Below are 21,754 nucleotides of genomic sequence, written 5' to 3' on the forward strand. Positions count from 1 at the left end.
GAATTAATTATGAATATTAAGAAATGTAATGTTTTTATGAATATTGAATGGAATATGTGTATTGAGAAAAGTTGGTTGCTATCAAATTGAATATATGCTTATATGTGAGAATGTACATATATGAAAATGAGACATTGGTTGTTTTGCAAAGTGAAATGAAACCCATTTACCTATTTCAGGCTAAGTCGGATATAGATGACATGCTATAGGATAGGAAGAGTTCAGGGATTTCTTCAACCTCGAGTGAATGAGGCACTGTGTGCCAATTTGCTTTGATTTAACTGATGAGACACTAGGTGTCAACTTATATAGTGCTGGGTGCAGTTATTACTTCAAATTTATCCGATGAGGCATTGGGTGCCAAACTAGTGTGTTGGTTGGATTCGTGTACCTATCCAAATTCAAGTTCTGTTAATAGGGGAAATTAAATAGTAAAATTTATGTGTTGATATTGAGATGACAAGGATGAGAAATGGATATGAGATGGGAAATGGAATATGAAATGATGAAATGAAATATGAATATTGAAATGAATTCATGTACTAAACAAAGAGATGAATAATGCCATTGCATGAGTTGAAATTATCGAATGCTATATGGAATGCCATTGTCAGGTACTAGAACATGTGGAATTTAGTGGATGTGAATAAAGAATGAGAAAATTTATATTGTTGAATTGAAACATATGCTCATAATATTACTTGTTGCATTCTTACATTTTAATTATTCATATCACTAAAAATCAATTATCTCTTCATACAGGATTCAAATGATGTTTTTGTTTATTTCTCTTGAAAATAAACTCATTCAGAATTCTAGAAATATAAATTTAAACCCATAATCATTTTTATTCAATTTTTTATGATTTTTCAAAGTCAGAATAGGGGAACCCGAATTCATTCTGACCTTGTCTCACAAAATTAATTATATCTCATTATTTAAAAATCCATTGCTTACACAGTTTCTTCTATGAGAAACTAGACTCAATAAGCTTTAACTTAATATTTTTTTAATCTTCTAATTAGATTTATACAATTTATGGTGGTTTTTCAAAGTTACTTTACTGCTGCTGTCCAAACTTGTTTTAGTGCAAGCTGTTTATTACCATTTTTCCCCTAAGCTTTTAATAATTAACAATTTCATCCCTACTCAATTAGCCTCTCAATTGAGATGATTTTTCTCAATTAACACTTTATTCTATCACTTTAAACTACTTTACAACCCTTGGAAATCATAATTTCAGCACTAGACTTTAATTCCAAACATTTTCACATTTAGGTCCTCAAATCAATTTCCATCAATTTTACTTGATAAAATTATCATATATCAAAACTAAAGCTTCAATTGTATGTTTATTCATCATGTGCTTCTAGCACTCATCCATAACAACTTTAAAAATTAGCCATTGAATCAAAAACTAATGAAATAGTAAGTTGGACCCAATTGTAAAAGTTCAAAAACATAGAAATTTCAAGGAGAAAGCAAGAATTAAACTTACATGAAGCTAGAGTATGAAAATCAGCTTGAATCCTCTTCCATGGCTATTTTTAAGCTGATGAAAATGAAGAGAATTGAAGAGAAATCTAGATATTCCCATTTGCTCCCATTTTCATTTAGTTAACTTTGAAAATTTTCCAATTTTACCCTTAATTCACCCATTTCCTGATTTTTCTCAGCTATTGCAGCCCAAAATATCTCCTAAGGGCTTATTTGTACTTTAGGTCCTTCCTCATTTGACAATTGAGCTATTTAATCCTTTTAGCAACTTTTACACCTTTTTCAATTTAGTCCTTTTTATTTAATTAGGCACCCAAACGTTAAAATTTTATGGCGAAATTTTAGTACTACCTTATTGATACTCCGTAAATATTTATAAAAATATTTACGACTTGATTTATAAAATCGAGATCTCGATACCTGTTTTCCTCAATTTCTTGACTTAATAAATCTTTATAAAATACAAATTACTAATTTAAAAATCTCTCAATATCACATTTGGCCCATAATTATTAAATAAATAAACTTACAAGCTTATTTGTCAAATTTAGTGGTCTCAAACCACTATTCCCGACATCATTGAAAGTCGGCTATTACAACAACAATCCCAAGCTCAAGTGTGGTGATGTTCAAATTTATAATGACATGTACCTAGGAGGTCTTTTGGTTGATGTTGTTTATAACGTGATGATATTTTGGTTTTCTAGTGAAATACTGGTTATTTGTATATATGGTTGTTTGGCTTATTTTGAACAAGTTTAATTGTGTTTTGAATAGGTTAAATGACTGGTGAATTGGTTTCTTGGTGCCCAAGTAAACACAATTTGATAAATTTGATTTTTAATGTACATTTAGGTACACACAGCCTGGGACATGGTCTGTCACACAGCCGTGTGTCACAGATGGGCAACACACATGGGCGTGTGCCCTGAACATGTTGTAAATCAGTATAGGAGCAGTTTCTACATGGCCCGTGATGATCACTAAACTAACTATAAATACGATAAAGGCAAGCGCACCTATCTAACAATAATGTAGCTATGGTGAGTAAAGAATATCATATCCATGAGGACTAAAAGTATTAGTAATTATTGTTTTTCTATTATTTAGTTGACAATTTGGGGTGATGTGTTTTAATCTAAATTTACTAAACTAATTTAACTAAGAACGCAATAGAGAAATAATCTAATATTAACCAATGAGATAAACAATACACAGGAAAGAATCCACCTAGACTTCACCTTTTATTATGAATCTGAATTAAACGATTTATTCACTTGTGTCTTGATCCGTAGAAATCCCTAAATTATGTGAATATCTCTTTCGAGAGTAAGAACAACTGACCCTAAGTTGATTAATTGAAATCTCTTTCTAATTAAAACCCTTTTCGTCGCATTAACTCGATCTATGGATTCCCTTATTAGATTTAGCTTTAATCTGATAGATTTATGTCATCCTATTTCTAAGATTGCATACAACTCCACTAAATTATGATAGATCTACTTTTAAACATGGACTTTTGCTCCACTGAAATAAGCACATTAAACATAAATTAATATCCTGAAAATATTAAAATAAGAAATAAGCATACATAATTGAGAACAAGAATCAAGTATTTATCATGTAAAAACATAAATTAAATAAAAGGATTCATCATAGGTTTCATCCTTCCTAGGTATCTAGAGAATTAGTTCATAATCTTGAATAGAAACATCTCAAAGTCAGAATAATCACAAGAAATAAAGAAACTTAATAAAACTTCGAAAGAAATTAAAAGGAGATTTTCGATATTAATGGAGATATGCTTCCGAGTTGATTCTGATGGTGTTCTTCGAGTGTTTTCTTCGATCTTCTCTGATTGCCCCCCTTATGTCTTATTCTAATGGGTATTTATAGACTTTAGAATGCTTAGAAAGCCTAAAAATTGAGTTTTTCCATATATTTGGGAAGCAGGGTGCAAAATTGACATGGACTGACACATGGGCGTATGTCCAGCCCGTGTGAGCATGTCTAACTCGTGTAAAAATGCCCAGGCCCTGTGGCTTCTGAAAACAGCTCTATTTGTCCGATTTTGGCTTATTTTTCGCTCATTTCGCTCCCAAATGCTCTCCTAAGTATTTAAACATGAATTTAAAGGATTAAGAGCATCAAATTTACTAATTTTCATAATTAATCATCCAAAAACGCATTAAGAATGATATTAAAATATGTTACTTTTATAGCTTATCAGCCTGTGACACGGCCGTGTGAGATTAATTCGAGAGGTACACGGCGCAGGCACACGGGCGTGTAGGATAGTCGCACACTCATGCCAAGAGCCACAGGGTCTAGCACATGGCCGTGTGTCCCAAATTTGTAAGTTATACGATTTGGGATGTTTCATATGGCCTGGCCACATGGCCGTGTGACCATTATTTCTAGGTATTTTTGAGATTTGCCCTAAACTTTTAGAATTGTTTCAAATTACTCTGTATTTGTTTATTGGCTATTTTTAGGGATCTATAGACTTGTATTAAGGTTTGGAAGAGTATTTTTACTTTGATTTTGAATGAAATAGCAAACCTAAATTAGGTGAAGTAGGTCATTCTACTAATATCATCGAAGGTAGTAATAGTAGTCGGAGTATGGTTCAATACTCTAATGCGAATAATTGGAATGGTCTTGTTATGTATCTAAATTCTAGCTTTCAAGAAGGGATAAATAGTGATAAGGGTGTAAACAATGGAATCCCAAGTGTAGCATTGCATAGCATGACACTTTACTTGAATGTGTAAGACACTCATAAGGTAGTATTAGATTGGCATGATTTGTTCTCTGTATTATGTAATGTTAACAGTCGACTTGCACTTTCACATATGATATAATTAAATGTTCTGATTAGTTAGTAATGCCTGTGACCGTAATTTAACGACAGAGAGGGGTTAGGGGTATTGCATTTAATGGTATCAGAGCTACAGATTTAGTCGATTCTCGAACTAAATTAAGCTCAAAATTGAATGTAGAGGTACATGCCAAAGTTGAGTAGAGTGTGAGTCAATTTTGAGTCTGGATTTGGATGCTGATTATAATTATTTATGTTTTATAGTTAAAAGATAGCAAATGAATCAGATAATGAAGTTGAATAAGAGTTTTACTCTAGCGATGATTATACTGAGGATTGTGAGGAAACTGAATTGGTAACGCCAAATGTTAACCCAGTTAGTGTTCAACAACCTAATATTGAACGAGGTAATAATGAGGGAGTAGGTGATTCAAATTTACTTCGAGATACTGCTGATGCTCCTCAGTGTTGCGAGAACTACTTCTACTACAGTACCGGCATCTACTGCTTGACAAGCTCCAATAAAGGAATTAATGGTGCGATTGAATTTTTGGTATTGAAGGGGGTTGATCTCTTAGCAGCTAAAGTTTGGATCAAATCTACTAAACAAGTCTTACAACAACTTGAATGCAACCCACCTGAAAGCATAATTCGTGATGTTTCTCTATTGCAAGGAGAAGTGTATACTTGGTGGCAGTCAGTAACACACCATATACCTTCCAAATGGGCCAATTGGGAATTCTTCCAAAAGGAATTCCAAAAGAAATACATCAGAGAATTGTATTTCAAAGATAGGAGACAAGATTTTTTACTGTTAAAGCAGAGTGAGAATTATGAATGAGAGTTTTTACAACTCAATAAGTACTCTGTTGAATTTGTGCCATCCAAAATTGAAAGTTGTAAATGATTTTTACATGAACTACATGATGATCTTTGGGTATAGTTGGTATCACATTGAATTGAAATATATAGAATTTATCATATATTGGTAAGTATATATTTTTAACGTAACATATTCTTAAAAAAATGTTTAATGTATTAGAACTATTTTTCAAAAATATAATTTGAAATTGGAATAATATACCGTTGTTCTGTTTTTAAGTTGGAATGTCGATTGAGTTTTAGTTCGATTGATATGGGCATTGTTGCCAATGTAAGAGGACGTGGGTTCAAATGCGCTGAAGCACATTATCCTCCTATTTATGAGTTGGGGAGAGGCTATGAATAATTTTAAGTATTGTGTCGAAAAGAACAGATATGATCAAAACTTATAATATGAATTGAAATTTAACAAAACATGTTTAGGAATTTAAAACCTATGCAATATTAGATTAGTCTTACAAAATCAATGAGAACATCCATTTTTGTTAAAAAAAAAGCAAAAATATACAAAGTAATTAAACATTTTATTAATAAGCATTGCAATTATATAATCAGAGCATTAAATGCAATGTAATGTTTTATGCCAAAACTTTCTTCGTTTTCCATAGATTGTAGACTAGAGGAACTGAAGTTACAATTAAAGATATGTGACCCAAATTCTTGTTAAAATAAAATACAAGTGGCAAGTTAGGGGGATCTACGAGGGCGAACGTTGAGGGCCCTTCGTGGTATGATACAGGCTGCATAAGTGAAATCTGTATAAAAGTATACTACCTCTATTTGATGTTGATTAGAATAAGGTGTTTTAACCTTACTGCATAACTTCTATTTGACTTTGATTAGAATATGGTTTTACAATCCTATAAATAGACGTAGTCATCTCTCCTTTTGTATCATTTGAATTTGACATAGTAAATTTTCTTCTCCTTTGCCCGTGATTTTTTTCCCAAAAGGGTTTCCACGTAAAATCTGTATGTTCTATTTTTCTTTTAAAATCTGTATGTTCTATTTTTCTTTCTTTTCTTTGCGATACATTGCTATTATCGACAATCTATTTTCACAGCTACAATAATTTGATGGATGCCATTAATGCTTAAGCTAGAAAAATCACTTGGCAAAAATGTTAAAATCACAAGAAATGTCAATTACATCAATCTTTATTGACGATAATTTCTGCATTTAATCTCATAAATGGACAATGAACTGAAAGGTTCACTATTTTGGATTTGAGAAAAAAATCTATAATGTACTACACCACTATCCTCTATGTACATTTTCCCATAACATCCTTGTAAAATTGTTACTTGCTTTTTTTGTACACAAAATAATATCGTTTAAAAATGTTTTAAAGAAATGAGATTTTTGACTTCTTGTTGTTGCAAGTATGTGTGATTTTTTTACATTACTATAAATTAATTTTTTTATGGTTTAAAAAAATAAGTAAATAAAATTATGAAAATTTAAAGAATTTTTTGATAATTTTTTTAGAATTATGTTATGTCTTAGTAACCAGAAAAAGAGAATATAGGAATAGAAAAAGGAGAACAGATAGTAGGTTAAGAAGTTGGAAAAATATCCAAGGAATACAGATAGATTTCACGTTTTACATGCTCTATTATTTGTATTCTTAATTCTTAGGATCCTTAAAAGCAAACAAAATCGGTTAAGGCTTGGGATGCTTTTCTTTCTCTCAAGCTTCTACGTAATTCTCGATTGTCCTTAGTGACCGTTTCTTGATTGCTAGCTCTGCTTGTGGTTATGTCCTTATTCTTTACTTCTGCTATCCCTGTTTTTTTCCTTGACATTACCCCCTCTTGAAAGAAGGACCTTGTCTTCAAGGTTATCAGTAGGTGTAGGTTGAAGAAAATCCTCCATCATCAATAACACATGAGTGATTTGTTGAAGAGGTTGACCTTTACATGGTTTGAGCTGGGACACATGAAATAAGGGATGTATGTGGGCGAAATCCGGTAATTCCAGCTTGTAAGCCATAGAACCAATGCATTTTAGAATTCGATAAGGGCCAAAGAATCATGCTCCAAGCTTCTGTGTCTCCTTAGACGTAACAACAGTTGTCGATAGGGTTGTAAATGCACAAATACCCAGCTACCTTCCTCGAGTTCTAGTTCGTGCCGATGCTTGTCTGCTTGATTTTTCATACGTCCTTATGCTTGAACTAAATTGTCTTTCAATACCCGAAGCAACGCATCACATTCTTGCAAATCATAATCTACCTGAGCATTACGAGAACTGCCTTCTAAGTAGTTGAGGATGGTGGGAGGGTCATGCCCATACAAAGCTTGGAAATGGGTTATCCTTGCTGATGTTTGATAGGTCGTATTGTACTAGTAGTCCGACTATGCCAAGTATTGTTCCCACTTTCTCGAATACAAAGCTTCAATTTGCCCATTTGTCTGTGGGTAGTAAGCTAAACTTAAAAAGAACTCGGTTACTTGTACCTTGGCTATTTTGGTCCACATTTCACTAACAAAAATTTGATCTTTATTACTAAAATTATTCTCGGTATCCCATGAAGTTTCACAATCCCTTGTACCATGACCTTAGCTACATATTTGTTGTTGAAGTGCTTCGAAAGTGCAAAAAAATGTCCCTACTTAGTGAGCCGGTCGACAACTACCAAGATAGTCTCATTCCCCTTAGATTTTGGCAAGCCCACAATGAAGTTTAAAGAGATGTCTTCAAATACCTTGTAACATCCCGAATTAGGACCTAGTCGGAACAGTGGTTTCGGGACCACAAATTTGACGTAAGAAAATTTATTTTTATTATATTTTTATGGTCTACAATTTCACGGAATGATTTCGTGAAAATCTCGTTCGGAAATTTTGACGTTTGGGCACTCAATTTAGTCAAAATGACTAAATTGTAAAAAGTGCAAAAGTTGAGTTCTACATGTTAGAAGTGTCTAATTGTTATGAAAATTTAAACTGGAGGTCCTTAAATCTTAATTAGACCATTGGATAATTTTTTGGACAAAAATGGACATGGAAGGGTAAAATTTAAAGATGAGTAAAAAGGACAATTTGGTAAATTGGTAAAAAGACAAAATAAAAGCCAAAAACCCTTGTGTATCTTCTTGTTTGGCCGAATGCAGCAAGGAGGAAGCCATGGTTAGGGTTTTCAAGCTTCCAAGCTCCATAGCAAATGCATCCTAGCCCCGTTTTTAGTGTTCTTTACATTTTTGAAGTCCCGGTAACTCGATTTACCTATTTCTACCCATATTTTAAGCTAGGGTTCATGTTTAAAAATTGACCCATGCATGACATGTTAGTATTTTGAAGATTAATGGAAGAATATGAAATATTAAAGCATGTTTAGCAACTTTTACTAAGTGATTTTACATGAAAATGCATAAAAAAGGACTAAAATGTAAAAGTTATAAAATGGGTAGTAATCATGTGAATAAAAGAGAAATGTGGGCTGCTATAAGAGAAATAAAGGTTCGGCTAGGCTTAAAGTACAAGAAAATCGAGCACATTTCATTTTACGAGCCTAAGGACCAAAGTGCAAATATGTAAAAGTTTAGGGGTCAAAATGTAAATTTGCAAAGTATGATTTATGGACCCATTTGAATAATGTGAGTAATAAATGAGTTATATTTGTAATGTTAGATCAAGAAAACAAGATTCAGGCTTAGAATGAGGTTGAACGAGTTAAGCACTAATTCGAAATAAATAGTCGTACTCGAACCCGAGGTAAGTTCGTATGGTAATAATAATGCAATATCATGCTTGAATTGTAATTCTCTATTATTATGGCATAAAGTGTATGGTTTAATATATTAGAAGAATTTATGGATGATGAATATGATGTGGAAAATGTGATGCATTTAAATTACTAGTACATGAGTTGTGTGAATTGGTACACGGTTGTACCCGACGAGGATTTGACATGTAAGTTCATGTAACTCGAAGTAATACTTTTAGAATACTTAAAATATATATTCTTGAATGTGATATAAATTTCGATACTCAATGTATAATAATTCATGAAACATGATTGTATTGAAAAAAAGAGGATTTAAATATCCCGGTTGAATGAAAAGGATGTCCGATGGATTTTCCTAAAAAGGAATTGACGGTAAAAAGGATCTAGCCCGGACAGGTGTTCCTTATGTGATCTGGCCTCCAGAAGAATATGTGTTTTAAATGGATTTAGCCTAGACGAGTAATCCGAACTAGGATATGAATTTAGTCTTGACTGGTAATTCAGATCCGAGGTCATTAGAGAAATTGTCATTGCAAGGGATTTAGCCTGGACTGGTAATCCCGACATTACTCTATGAGTTTATACTACGGAGGATTTAGCCTTAACTGGTAATCCTGCCATAAGGATTGAGGTTCACGGGAGTGCGCTCGTTGAAAAGGTCACTAATATGAATTGAAGATAAATGAGTTAGTACGCTATAAGGGTACTATGAAATATTCATCGAGAATCTGAGGAATTCAATGGGATAAATATGAGAAATGAAATTGGAATGCTTGTAATGATGAACTCATCTAAGACCATTATTATCATGTATTGTTATGTGACTAACTTGTATGATTAAGTATGCCATGATAATTAACGATGTTTATATTTAGCTCTATTGTGTAATCGAGTATGGGATCCATGAAATGATGAGTTCATGATTAGTTGAAAATGATCTTATGATAGTTATCATTGTATTGCACTAAAACAGTTTTGGACAGCAGCAGTAGTTCAAATTTGAAAATTCACCAAAAATTGTGGTAGTCAAACTAAAGGTTGAATTAAATATGAAATGAAAGCTTATTGAGTCTAGTTTCACATAGAAGAAACGGTATAAGAAAAAGAATTTCATATTATGATATATTTGAATTTTTGTGAGACAGATTTAGAATGAGTTTGGAATCCCCTATTCTAAATTTGGAAAATCACTTGAAATTTTACAAAAATAATTATGGGTAAGAATTCTTATGAATAAGTCCTTAAGGAGACTATTTTCAATATAATCAGACGGTAACATTATCCGAATCCTGTACTAAGAGATAAATAAATTTTAGTGAAGAAAGGTCGAAGCTATCAAACAACAAAATAGGGGAGAGTTTAAAGAATAAATTGTACTTATAGGCTAAACAAAAAATTTTGAAAATTTTATGGTAAGAATATATATGAGTTTAGTTTTATGGAAAATTAGTGGATCTTAATTTGGAGTTCCATAGCTCCACATATAAATAATTTAGTGACTATGACTGGAGAAAACAACATGACTTGAATATAAGTAAAAGTGTAATTATGGTTGTATTACATTGAGAAGCATGTTGGCATATTGCTTATTATTTTCATATGGACTTACTAAGCGTAAAGCTTACTCCCTCCTTTTCATTTCTTTAGTGTTGTCAGGTTAGCTCAGGGTTGGAGATCGTCGGAGGCAGCATCACACTATCAAGTAATCATTTTGGAAGTGTTGACTTATATATATGTTAAGCTTTTACAAGTGAGTGACATGCATAAAGACTTAGTTTTTATGTTTGATTTTATCATGAGTAGCCAAATGTATTCGCTCATGTTGATTCATTGTATATATCCATGGGATGTGGCTTATAATGTTTTGGCTTATAAGCCTAATTATCTTTAATGTCTTACAATGTGATCATAAATGTTTATTATGAATGAATAGTATAACATATGTGCATAAGAATGCCTTAGGACCATTCAGGGTGGTCATGGCTATGGAATAAACGTGTAAATTGACATTAAGTTGATAATGATTGAACATGGACATTTGTTGAATAAGTAGAGATTAATTATTGGGTAATATGTTATGGTTGATTGTTAAAAACGAGCCTTAGTGAGGCATGCTAAATCATTAAAATGATGCTATGATATATGTATTTTAAGTGGTTAAGTTTGTGAAAGATTAAGGCAACAAAAACGCTTGGAAAATAGCTTAAGTGCTAGCCACACGAGTAGAGACACGGTCATGTGTCTCAGCCATGTGGAGGACACGGCCTAGCACACGGGCGTGTGGCTTGGCTGCGTGGTTCAATTTGTTTTGCTGACGTCATAAACAGAGAGTTACACAGCTTGAGAACAGGGGTGTGTTGAAGACATACGGGCGTGTCCCTATGTACACACGAGCGTGTAACCTTGTTTCATGAAAATTTTTCTAAGTTTTCCCAAAACTTTCCAAATTCTCGATTTAGTTCCAGCCCGCCTTTAATGCATGTTTAGAGCCTCGGTAGCTTGTCTAAGGGACATTGTGCATATGATTGAATGGTTTTAATTTAAATGAAATTTTATGGCTCGGTTTTATGAAATGGTGTACGTTCAAGTCTGATAACGCCTTGAACCCTGTCCCGGTATCGGATACGGGTAAGGGGTGTTACATACCTGGTTGGGAATGGGGAGGGGTTGAAGAAGTCCCGCCAGGGCCAAGCTATCTCTTTTCATTCGTTGGCAAACTTGGCATTCAATAACAAACTGTCGAACCTCTATCCGCATACCTTTCCAGTAAAAGTTCTAAAAGGTACGTGTAATACCAGCATGTCCACCCATTATCAAGCTATGAAATTCTCGTAACAATAGTGATTTTAGTGCAGCTTCTTAAGGTACCAAAATTCTCTCTCGCACCAATATCAAATCATCCTGCTCTTCATACCTAGAAAAATCGATTTGTCACTTACAAATGCTAGCTCGAATGTGCTAAATATCGATATCCTATCAACTTGTTACACGTAGATCATCAATGATACCAAACAGTGGTCGAGAAAAAGCCATGAAAGATGCTTCAGTTTTGTTGGATAATATGTCGACAACATTATTGAGTTTCCTTAGTCGGTAATGGATCTCGAAATCGTACCCAATTAATTTCAACAACCATCGTTGTTTTTCCAAAGTTTGTATAGCCTATTGGTTCAATTCCCTCAACGACTGCTGATCGGTGATGATGATGAGTTTATGACCTACAAGATACTGACGCCACTTTCCCATTGCCTGGGTAATGGCAAACATTTCTCAATTGTAAGTGGAAGCACCTTGTATTCGTGGACTAAGCTTCTGGTTAAAATAGGCGGATGGCTTACCCTCCTAAGTTAGAGCTGCTCCTATCCTTGTTCCGGAAGCATCAGTTTCAACCTAAAGTTCTTTATCAAACTGTGGCAGTCCAAGCACTAGAGCAGAGCAAAGACTTGATTTCAAGTGTTCCAATGCACCTTGAGCCGCTTCAGTCCATTTAAATATTTGTCCTTTGCGGAGCAAATCAGATATGGGAGCTGTAATGGTGGCAAATCCTTTAATAAATTTGCAATAGTATGATGCAGTGCCTAAAAACCCTCACATGCCCTTAATTGTGGTAGGTATTGGACAAGCTCGGATTGCCTCAACCTTTTCGGGGTCCACTACCAATCCCTTTCGTAAGACTATATGACCCAGATATTCAACCGTAGTCTGTCTAAATGTACACTTGCTGTGCTTTGCGACAAAACCATTCTATTGCAACTTTTATAGCACCTGTCGTACATGTTCTAGGTGTTCCTACCAATTTTGACTGTAAACAAGAATATCATCCAGAAAAAATTAAAACAAATTTACGTAGAAATGGTCGGAAGAGATCGTTCATTGTTGCCTGGAAAGTGGATGGCGCATTGGTTAACCCAAATGGTATTACAAGGAACTCGTAATGTCCTTCTTGTGTTTAGAACGTTGTTTTTGGGACATCGTCAGCTTTGACTCTAATCTGATATCCTTAAAGTAAATCTAATTTAGAGAAGAAGTGAGAATTAACCAATTCATCAAAAATTCGGCTATAGGAATAAAAAATTTATCCTTAACGGTGACTAAATTTAAGGCATGGTAGTCAATGCAGAACAGCCACATTCCATCATTCTTCTTTACCAGTAGCATCGTAGAAGAAAATCAACAATTACTATTGTGAATCAATTGGTGGTCTAAAATGTGTTAAACTTGGCATTCGACTTTCCCTTTCTGAAAATAAAGATATCTGTATGGCCTAACATTAACCAATTTGCTCATAGGTTGTAGATGGATTGTAAAAGCCCATTTTTCAGTGAAATCAGAATAGTGGTTTCGGGACCACAAATCTGACCCTAAAATAAGGTTTATTTTTATTTCATTATATGACCCATAATATGGTAGATATGTCTTGTGAAATTTTTTATATGAAAATTTTATCGATTAAGTGCTTAATTACGAGAAGGACTAAATTGCATAAAATGCGAAAGTTGAATTCTAGTAGCTATAAGGATCAAATAGCTAGGGAATTCAAAACTTAAGGTCCCTATATGGTAATTAGACCATTAAGAAAGTATGTAGATTTTTCATGATGGCTCATCCACAAAAATATAGAAAAAGGTCAATGAGTAAATTGGAAATTGAAATAATCAATTAAATTAAAAGATGATAAAAAAGAAATATCATCTTATTTTGTCATCTTCAACCTTAAAAATACATTGAAACCCTAGGAGAGAGAAAATAAGCTTTCAAGGCCTAATTGGGTAAGTTCTCCTGTCTCGTTTTTAGTAATTTTGGTATTTTTGAAACCGGGATAGCTTAATCTCTCTATTTGAGGGATTAATTTGAAAATTTATCAAGGTATGAAAATGGGTAATGGATGTATTATGCTGGAAATTAGAAATTTATAGTAGAAAATGAAAGATTATTGATAGATAAACAACTTTTACAAAGTGATTTTTGATGAAAACATGATTTAGGGACTAAAATGAAAAGTTGTAAAATTTGATGAAAACTTATGAAATTTTATGAATACATGTGCTGGAAAATTTGTAATGGGGCTTTGGTTAGGCTTGGAATAGAGAGTAATTTGCACAAGTTTCATTTTTTGAACCTAGGGATGAAAATGGAATTTTTGGAAAAGTTAGGGGCAAAATGGTAATTTTTCCTAGGATGTAAACTGAGTCTGTTTAAGTATGAAATGTATGAAATTGATGATAAATTTCATTTATATAGATCCAAAAAACACAAACTCGAGGCTAGATTGAGGAAAAGAAAAGATTTCGGATTAGTAGACTTTTACGCGAACAACTGTCGAGGTAAGTTTGTGTAACTTAATCGGGTATGCAATATGTTAATTGAATGCTACATTGTATGTACTGTGATTTATATAATGTTCCATATATGTATGGTATGATGGATAATTTATGTGTGCATGGAATGGTGATAAAGGGGTTAAGTCCCGATTGAATACTGAATTCCGTTGATTATATAAACTTTCCCGAAACCAATAAGGTCCTGCTTTTGTTGCGGGTGGGATTTAGCTCGGACGAGTAATCCCAATGACCTTGTTATAGAAAGGATTTAGCCCAGACGGGTAATCTCGATATAATACCTCTCGAGCATACGTTATGATTAGGGTTTAGCCTGGACTGGTAATCCTAATCGAGCTCGTTTGAGCTTATATTATATAAAGGATTTAGCCTAGACTGGTAATCCTGTTATACAATATATGGCTCAAGAGAGTGTTTCTTGGTTAAGTGCCCTAATGGGTATCCTTGAATAAGAAATTGACGAATTGTTGAATTGTACACTTCGAGTGTACTACTTGAGCATTGATTGGAATTCAATGATTCAAAGGACATATAACTCTTGACTTGGCATGAAAACCTTGAGATGAAATAGTAACGACTAGATAGAATATTGCTTGATGAGCTCATCTATGTTATTGTAACACCCCAAACCCGTCCCAGACGTTATGGCCGAATCCGGCAATGTCACATTGAAGTATTTTTTGCAAAATATTATATCGTTGAAAAAAACCAATTATATATTAAATCTCTTTGTGATCTTAATGAAGATTTAGGATGTCTCGTTCATTGTTAAAACTCAAGTCGTTTAGCAAAATGTTAATCATATTAATTTGTTATTACTAAAAACATTGTTTGTGCGGAAGCTTTTAAAATATGTTGCGTAAATGTGGTGTTTTGAAAAACGTTTATCTTTTTGAAAACCCGCGTCCTACTATTAATAGATATGAATCAAAATAAAACCCCAAATTAAAAGTTAAAAATTTAAAGAGACCTTATTACAGAAACAAATACCCAAATTGAATTACCTATAAATTAAAAGTTAAATTTGGAAGCAATTGCAGTTGTGTAGCCATCTCCGAATCCCTCGCAGCACCGATCTGTCTAAGATTGGGGATTACCTGCGTAGATAAACAGAAGGGTGAGTTTATGAAAACTCCATATGTAATCCCTTAACAAAGAAACAGTCAATCATGCAGTAAGCAAGTACAGTTTGGGCCTAAGCCTGTATCAGTAACAGTTCAGTTTTAGTTAAGGCCTTAACCCATTGCAGTAACAGTATCAGTGTGGGCCTTAGCCCAATTCAGTGACAGTAACAGTACAGATATACAATCAGAAATCCTACCCAGCTAGCTTTTACACTCCACTCTGTCCAGCCCAACACTCCATGTGGGGATAAAATTAACCCACTTATCCCTACACTCCAAAATAGCACCGATTGCGGCACTAAATAGTATTTGCGACAGAGCTGCCAGTACAGTACACTTCCTCCAATCATAATAAACCCATCCGCATGCAATAGGTCATGCGTTATGTTAGAATATCATACAAGTATGCAATATATATATGATGGCATGCTCGATTACAATCATACGTATCATAGGGGCATATTAGTCATTTTACCTCATAGGGGCATAACAGTCATTTCATCAAATTGAGGTCTAAGTATACTTACTGACCCAATGGTAGGTCCACAGTCTTCTCGGGTGACCCATGCAACCTTAACAGTCAAACAGTGAAAATGGGCCCGAGGCCCTTAATGCGGGCCCATGTGGGTCCACACGCCCGTGTGGGCCTACACGCCCGTGTGGCCTAAATAGCCTAGAAATGGCTGTGGCCATGTGAACTACACAGCTTGGCCCAATATTCTCCACACGTCTGAGTGGTTTACCCATGTGAGACCCACATGCCCGTGGGGCCCATATGACCCATTTTGGCCCAACACAGCCCAAAACAGCCTAAGCCCATGAAATCGCTCATGGTGGCCTTTACGTCAAACACCCATGTTTATACGTTCGGATTACCACAAGAACGAGCGCACGCCCGCATAGCATTGACGGTCACTTATTTCGGCTTTTGCCGATTTACGATTAGGGCAGTGTTTTTACCCACCTTATAGGATTCTTAGTACATAATGCTCCTGAAATAATCGCCTACAACATAAGACAAATCCATGAGCAACATTAGTTATGCTTACCACTAATAATACAAAAACAATCCCCATCAAAACCATTACTATTACTTACTTCCACTACTTCAACTGATATGGCCTATAGCTCCGTAGGTAAACCAAGTTTGATACAATTTGTTGCTACCCAAACACAAGTCGACGTAATCGAATGTTAGAACTTACTACATAATAAATGAAAACTTCTCTTAAAAACAATTGAAGCATACTTTTCCCCTCTCTACCAAAAGACTTACCGAACCAACGGGAATCAGGAGTAGAGTGCAGGAGAAAGAACAGATTGGTAAAGAACCAAAGAGAAGGATTAATCTGAAAGATAAATAGAGGGGGGTAATCGGCAAGAAGAGAAAAAAATAAAGAGATGGTGCCTAGCAAAGTGAAAAACTAAAAAGGGAAAAGAAGTAAGACAGAAGCTTACCTACTAATATTTGGCCAACGAAACAATAGGGAGAGAGAGAGAAGAACCGTATGCCCTAGCCCAAACGATTAAAGAACACTTGCCAAACCGAAAACAAGAATAGAGAGGGAGGGCTGAAGATGGAGTAATCGATCAAGTAAGGTCACAAAAAGAACAAGAAACTGAGAGAGCCCTTTGTCAAAATTGAAAGTGTTAAGAGGGAAAGAGAGTAAGAGTACGACCAAGTAATACGATGCAAAAGGGGAGGTTTGATAGACTCAAAGGAATTGGGGGAGAGGGAAGGAGAGCATTCGGCTAAAGAGAGGAGTGTAAATCCGAAATCAGTAAAAATAAAAGGTATTACCTAATCTTCGTAGCACTATTCGGCCTCTAGAGAACAAAATAAGCAGAAACTGAAATGCTCACAATAGCTAAAATGAAGAATAATCCTACCAAGGCAGATTTCTAAGTGCCTTAGCTTACCATTTTGGCACAACTCTCCTACACTTCAAATTTCCTTAACTTTTCTCCTCAAATCCCTCTAGTAAAATGCTCCTAAAATCGCTCAACCATATCCCACCTATCTATATCCCTTAATAGCGGAAATCCCCTCTAACAAACTCCTAAAATTCAGCCACAACTTCCCACACTACTCAAATACTCAGTTTTGGTCAACTTAGGACACTTACACGGTACTTGCAGCAAAATAAAACACTTTACTGCCTACTGGCTCTTTATCTCATAAATACTCATATTTATTTAAGAAGCCTACTGACTAGCGATAGGGTTTATTCAAGAAAGAAACAAAATTTTTGCGCAAGCCAAGGCTTGAACCCATGACTTCTCAGAAACTTCCCAGAACACTTAACTACTGAAGCAGATACACAATTGTGTCACTAACATGCAAAAATAAATACTTAGATTTTTGGGGCGTTATAGTTACTTGGTTTATATGAAGATTTCGGTGACTAACATATTGAATGTATGTGCTTAGGTAAATTTAGCCAAATGGATGGAAACATGGTATTGTATGTTTAGACTTAATAATCAAGATTGGTAGGTTTAATTTCTGTTATACGAACTTACTAAGAATTACATGCTTACTCCTTTTATTTTTCCCCTGTCTTATAGTGCTCGGAGGCTCGTGAGGGTTGGAAGTTCGTTGGAACATCGTCATATATCAACTAGCTATCTTGGGTATATATAGTAAAATCATTTTGGTATAATGGCATGTATAGGACAACTTGGCCAATGGTGGATTGAAATGTTATTTTGTAACCTAGCCATTGGAATGGCTAGTGATGGTTCATTTTGGGTATGATTTAGTAAGCTATTGTGATATATATATACATATTCATATGTGTTATGCTAAGTTCATATGATCAAATGTTGTCAATGCCTAAGTTAAGCTAAGGTGATTTTGTAACCATGTATGCATGAAATGGTATGCCTTGATGAATGATGAAATTGCCAAATTTGAATGCTTGAAATGGTTGGAATTGGTTGAGTGTTTCATGTGCAGGTTTCTGGGTGATTTTGAGTGAGAAATGAAGCTAGGAAATTGCTTTATTTTGTCCACACGGGCAGACACACGAGAGTGTGTTTAGACCGTGTGTGACACACGACCTAGTAACATGGGCCTGTGGTTAGGCTGTGTATCCTCTGCACCTTAATTTTGAGAAACAGAATGCTCAGAATTGGGCACACAGGCAGAGACATGGGCGTGTGTCTCAAGCGTGTGTCTTGGCCGTATGAAACCTACACCTAATCTGAATTAAATTAATTAACCACACGTCCTAGCACACGGGCGTTTGACTTGGCTATGTGATCTCAATTTATTCATGAGTTAGAAGTCAGAGAGTTACACAGGGTCAGAACACGGATGTGTGTGATCATACGGCCTGCCCACATGGGCGTGTCCTAAATTCACACTGACGTGTGACCCCTGTATAATGGAAAATTTTCTAAGTTCTGTAAAAAGTTCTAAAGTTCTCAGTTTAGTCCTGAACCACTTCCAAATCATGTTTTAGGCCTCATAGGCTCGTATTAGGGACTTTATGGTTGGTTACAAATGGTTTCAATTTGGACGAAAATTTATGGTTCAGAATTGTACGATTGCTTGGGATGTGAGTCTGGTACTACCTCGTACCCTGTTTCGGTGTCGAATACAGGTAAGGAGTGTTACATTTAATGGTATCAGAGCTACGGTTTAGCCGATTCTCGAATTTGACACAGCGAACATGAGTCTAGTTATACATGCCATTATATAAAGTGTGATAGTGTGATGACTTCTGATCATTTTCAAATTTGTTTTTCATGTAGTAATGTCATCCAACCGAGCTAGAGCTGAATCCGAGGAAGGTGATAGCAATGCTTCAGCTTAAGTGCAAAGAGCTTCCTCTGCGTCTGGTAGTGAAAGGCCTATGTCTGAGGGCCGAAGTGTGGAGGCAAAATAAGCCTTCTTTCAAATTATGAATGAATGGTTTACTCAGTACTTGAGAATAAACCCTACTGTACAACGACCTCCCCACCTGCTCCCCAACCGTTTCTTGAGGTACCACAGGGTGCCGAACCTGTTAGAATTGGTAAGCCTCCAATAGATAAACTCTGCAGGCATGGGGCAGAGGAATTTAGAGCTACCGTAGAGATGATCCGGAAAGGGCCGAGTTCTGGCTTGAAAATACTATCCGAGTTTTTGATGAATTATCCTGCACACTTGTTGAGTGCCTGAAATGTACAGTATATCTACTGAAAGATACGGCTTATCATTGGTGGAATACCATAACTTCAGATGTACCGAGAGAGAATATTACATGGGAATTCTTCCAGACTGAATTTAGAAAGAAATATGTTAGTCAGAGGTTCATGGATCAGAAAAAGAAAAAAATTCTGGAACTCAAGCAGGGAAGTATGACTGTATCCGAATATGAACGAGAATTTGTTCAACTTAGTAAGTATGCCAGAGAATGGGTTTTAACCGAGGCCGAGATGTGTAAACATTTTAAAGAGGGCCTAAATGAAGATATCAAGTTATTGATTGGGATTCTCGCGTTAAGGGAATTTGCGGCATTAGCCGGACGAGCTCACAAAGCTGAGGAACTGTGTAAAGAAAAGAAACAAGCCGAAAGGGAGGCTCGAATTTCTGGAAAAAGAGCTATGAGTAAGTCACAATCATTTGCTTCTAAGAAATTAAAGAAGTATTATGATCGTGTAACCACTTTTACATGATACTCTGGAAGAGAGCGGGCTCTCAACGATCTAACCTGCGGTCTTCAACTCCATCTGTGACCAGTGTGGGTAGTGTTGGAAATCCCAAACTGAAGTGTAAACATTGTAACAAGTTTTATCATGGGGAATATCGGTCTAGAAGTGGAGCTTGTTTTAGATACAGTTCACTTGACCATTTTCTTAGGGATTGTCTCGAAAGAGTTGAAAATGAGATAGAACCCACTCCAAAGCTGAGCAATCCTATTGCGAGAGGCAGACCACCCCGTTACGTCGGTAATATTAGTGGTAGTTGAGGTACTACTAAGGATAAAATAGTTAGATTTGAGGCACGAGCACTTGCGAGGACATATGCTATTCGTGCTGAAGAAGATGCTTCTGCGCCAGACGTCATTACCGGTACATTTTCTCTACGTAACACTGATATTACTGCATTGGTTGATCCTGGTTCCACACATTCATATATATGCAAGAACCTAGTGTCTGTTAAAAATTTACCTGTTGAATTCACTGAATTTGTGGTTAAAGTTACAAACCCCCTGGGCCAGTGTGTTATGATGGATAAAGTTAGTAAGAACTGTCCGTTGATGGTAAAAGGTTATTATTTTTCAGCTGACTTGATGTTATTGCCATTTGATGAATTTGATGTGATCTTAGGAATGGATTGGTTAACCTGGTACGATGTAGTGTTGAATTGTACGCAGAAATATATTGTATTGAAATGTCAAAATGGTGAATTACTTCATGTTGAATCCGATAAACTGGATGGATTACCTAATGTGATTTTAGCAATATCAGTAAAGAAATATGTCAGAAAAGGGGTATGATGCTTTTCTTTCTTATATGATGGATTCAAAAGTAACTGAGTCAAAGATTCAATCAGTGCCAGTAGTATGTGAATTTCTTGATGTATTCCCAAAAGAAGTACCTGGTTTACCTCCGGATAGAGAAGTGGAATTTTCTATAGATATTGTTCCGGGAATGATACCGATATCCATAGCACCTAACAAAACGGCTCCTACTAAGTTGAAAGAGCTGAAGGTACAGTTGCAAGAATTGATTGACATAGGTTTTGCCTGACCTAGTTACTCACCTTAGGGTGCATCGGTTCTACTTGTAAAGAAAAAATATGGATCGTTGAGGCTGTGTACTAATTACAGCCAGCTTAACAAAGTTACAATAAAGAACAAGTATTCATTGCCTCATATTGATGACTTGTTTGACCAGTTAAAGTGTAACACCCCTATCCCGTAACCATCGCCAGAATAGGTATGGAACATTACCGGACTTGTAACTTATGCAGAATAGTAAAATTTTGAACTTTTTCTTGAAATAAAGATCGTTCATTTAAATCAGTACTAAGCACAGCCAGAGGTAAAATTTAAACTTCACTAAGTAAACATTCAAAAGATGCCATTTTCGCATGGCTTATATACATTAACAAAAAATATTCTTCCGCCCCTAGTCTATTCTATACATGCCATAAAATAATTCTAAACATAACAGTAACAAGCGGTGGATAGTGATAGTGTGACTAGTTGCTGACGATCCCCGAGCCTGTAGCTTCGCAATGAGATCTATAAAACAGAGGAAACAGAGTAAATAGAGTAAGCATTACAATGCTTAGTAAGTTTTAAGAAGTGTCAACAAATAACAATCAAATTATAACATAGTTGTTCGTATTTTTATTTCACTCTTCC

Source organism: Gossypium hirsutum, chromosome A02 (assembly GCF_007990345.1).
Source record: "Gossypium hirsutum isolate 1008001.06 chromosome A02, Gossypium_hirsutum_v2.1, whole genome shotgun sequence".
Lineage (NCBI taxonomy): Eukaryota > Viridiplantae > Streptophyta > Magnoliopsida > Malvales > Malvaceae > Gossypium > Gossypium hirsutum.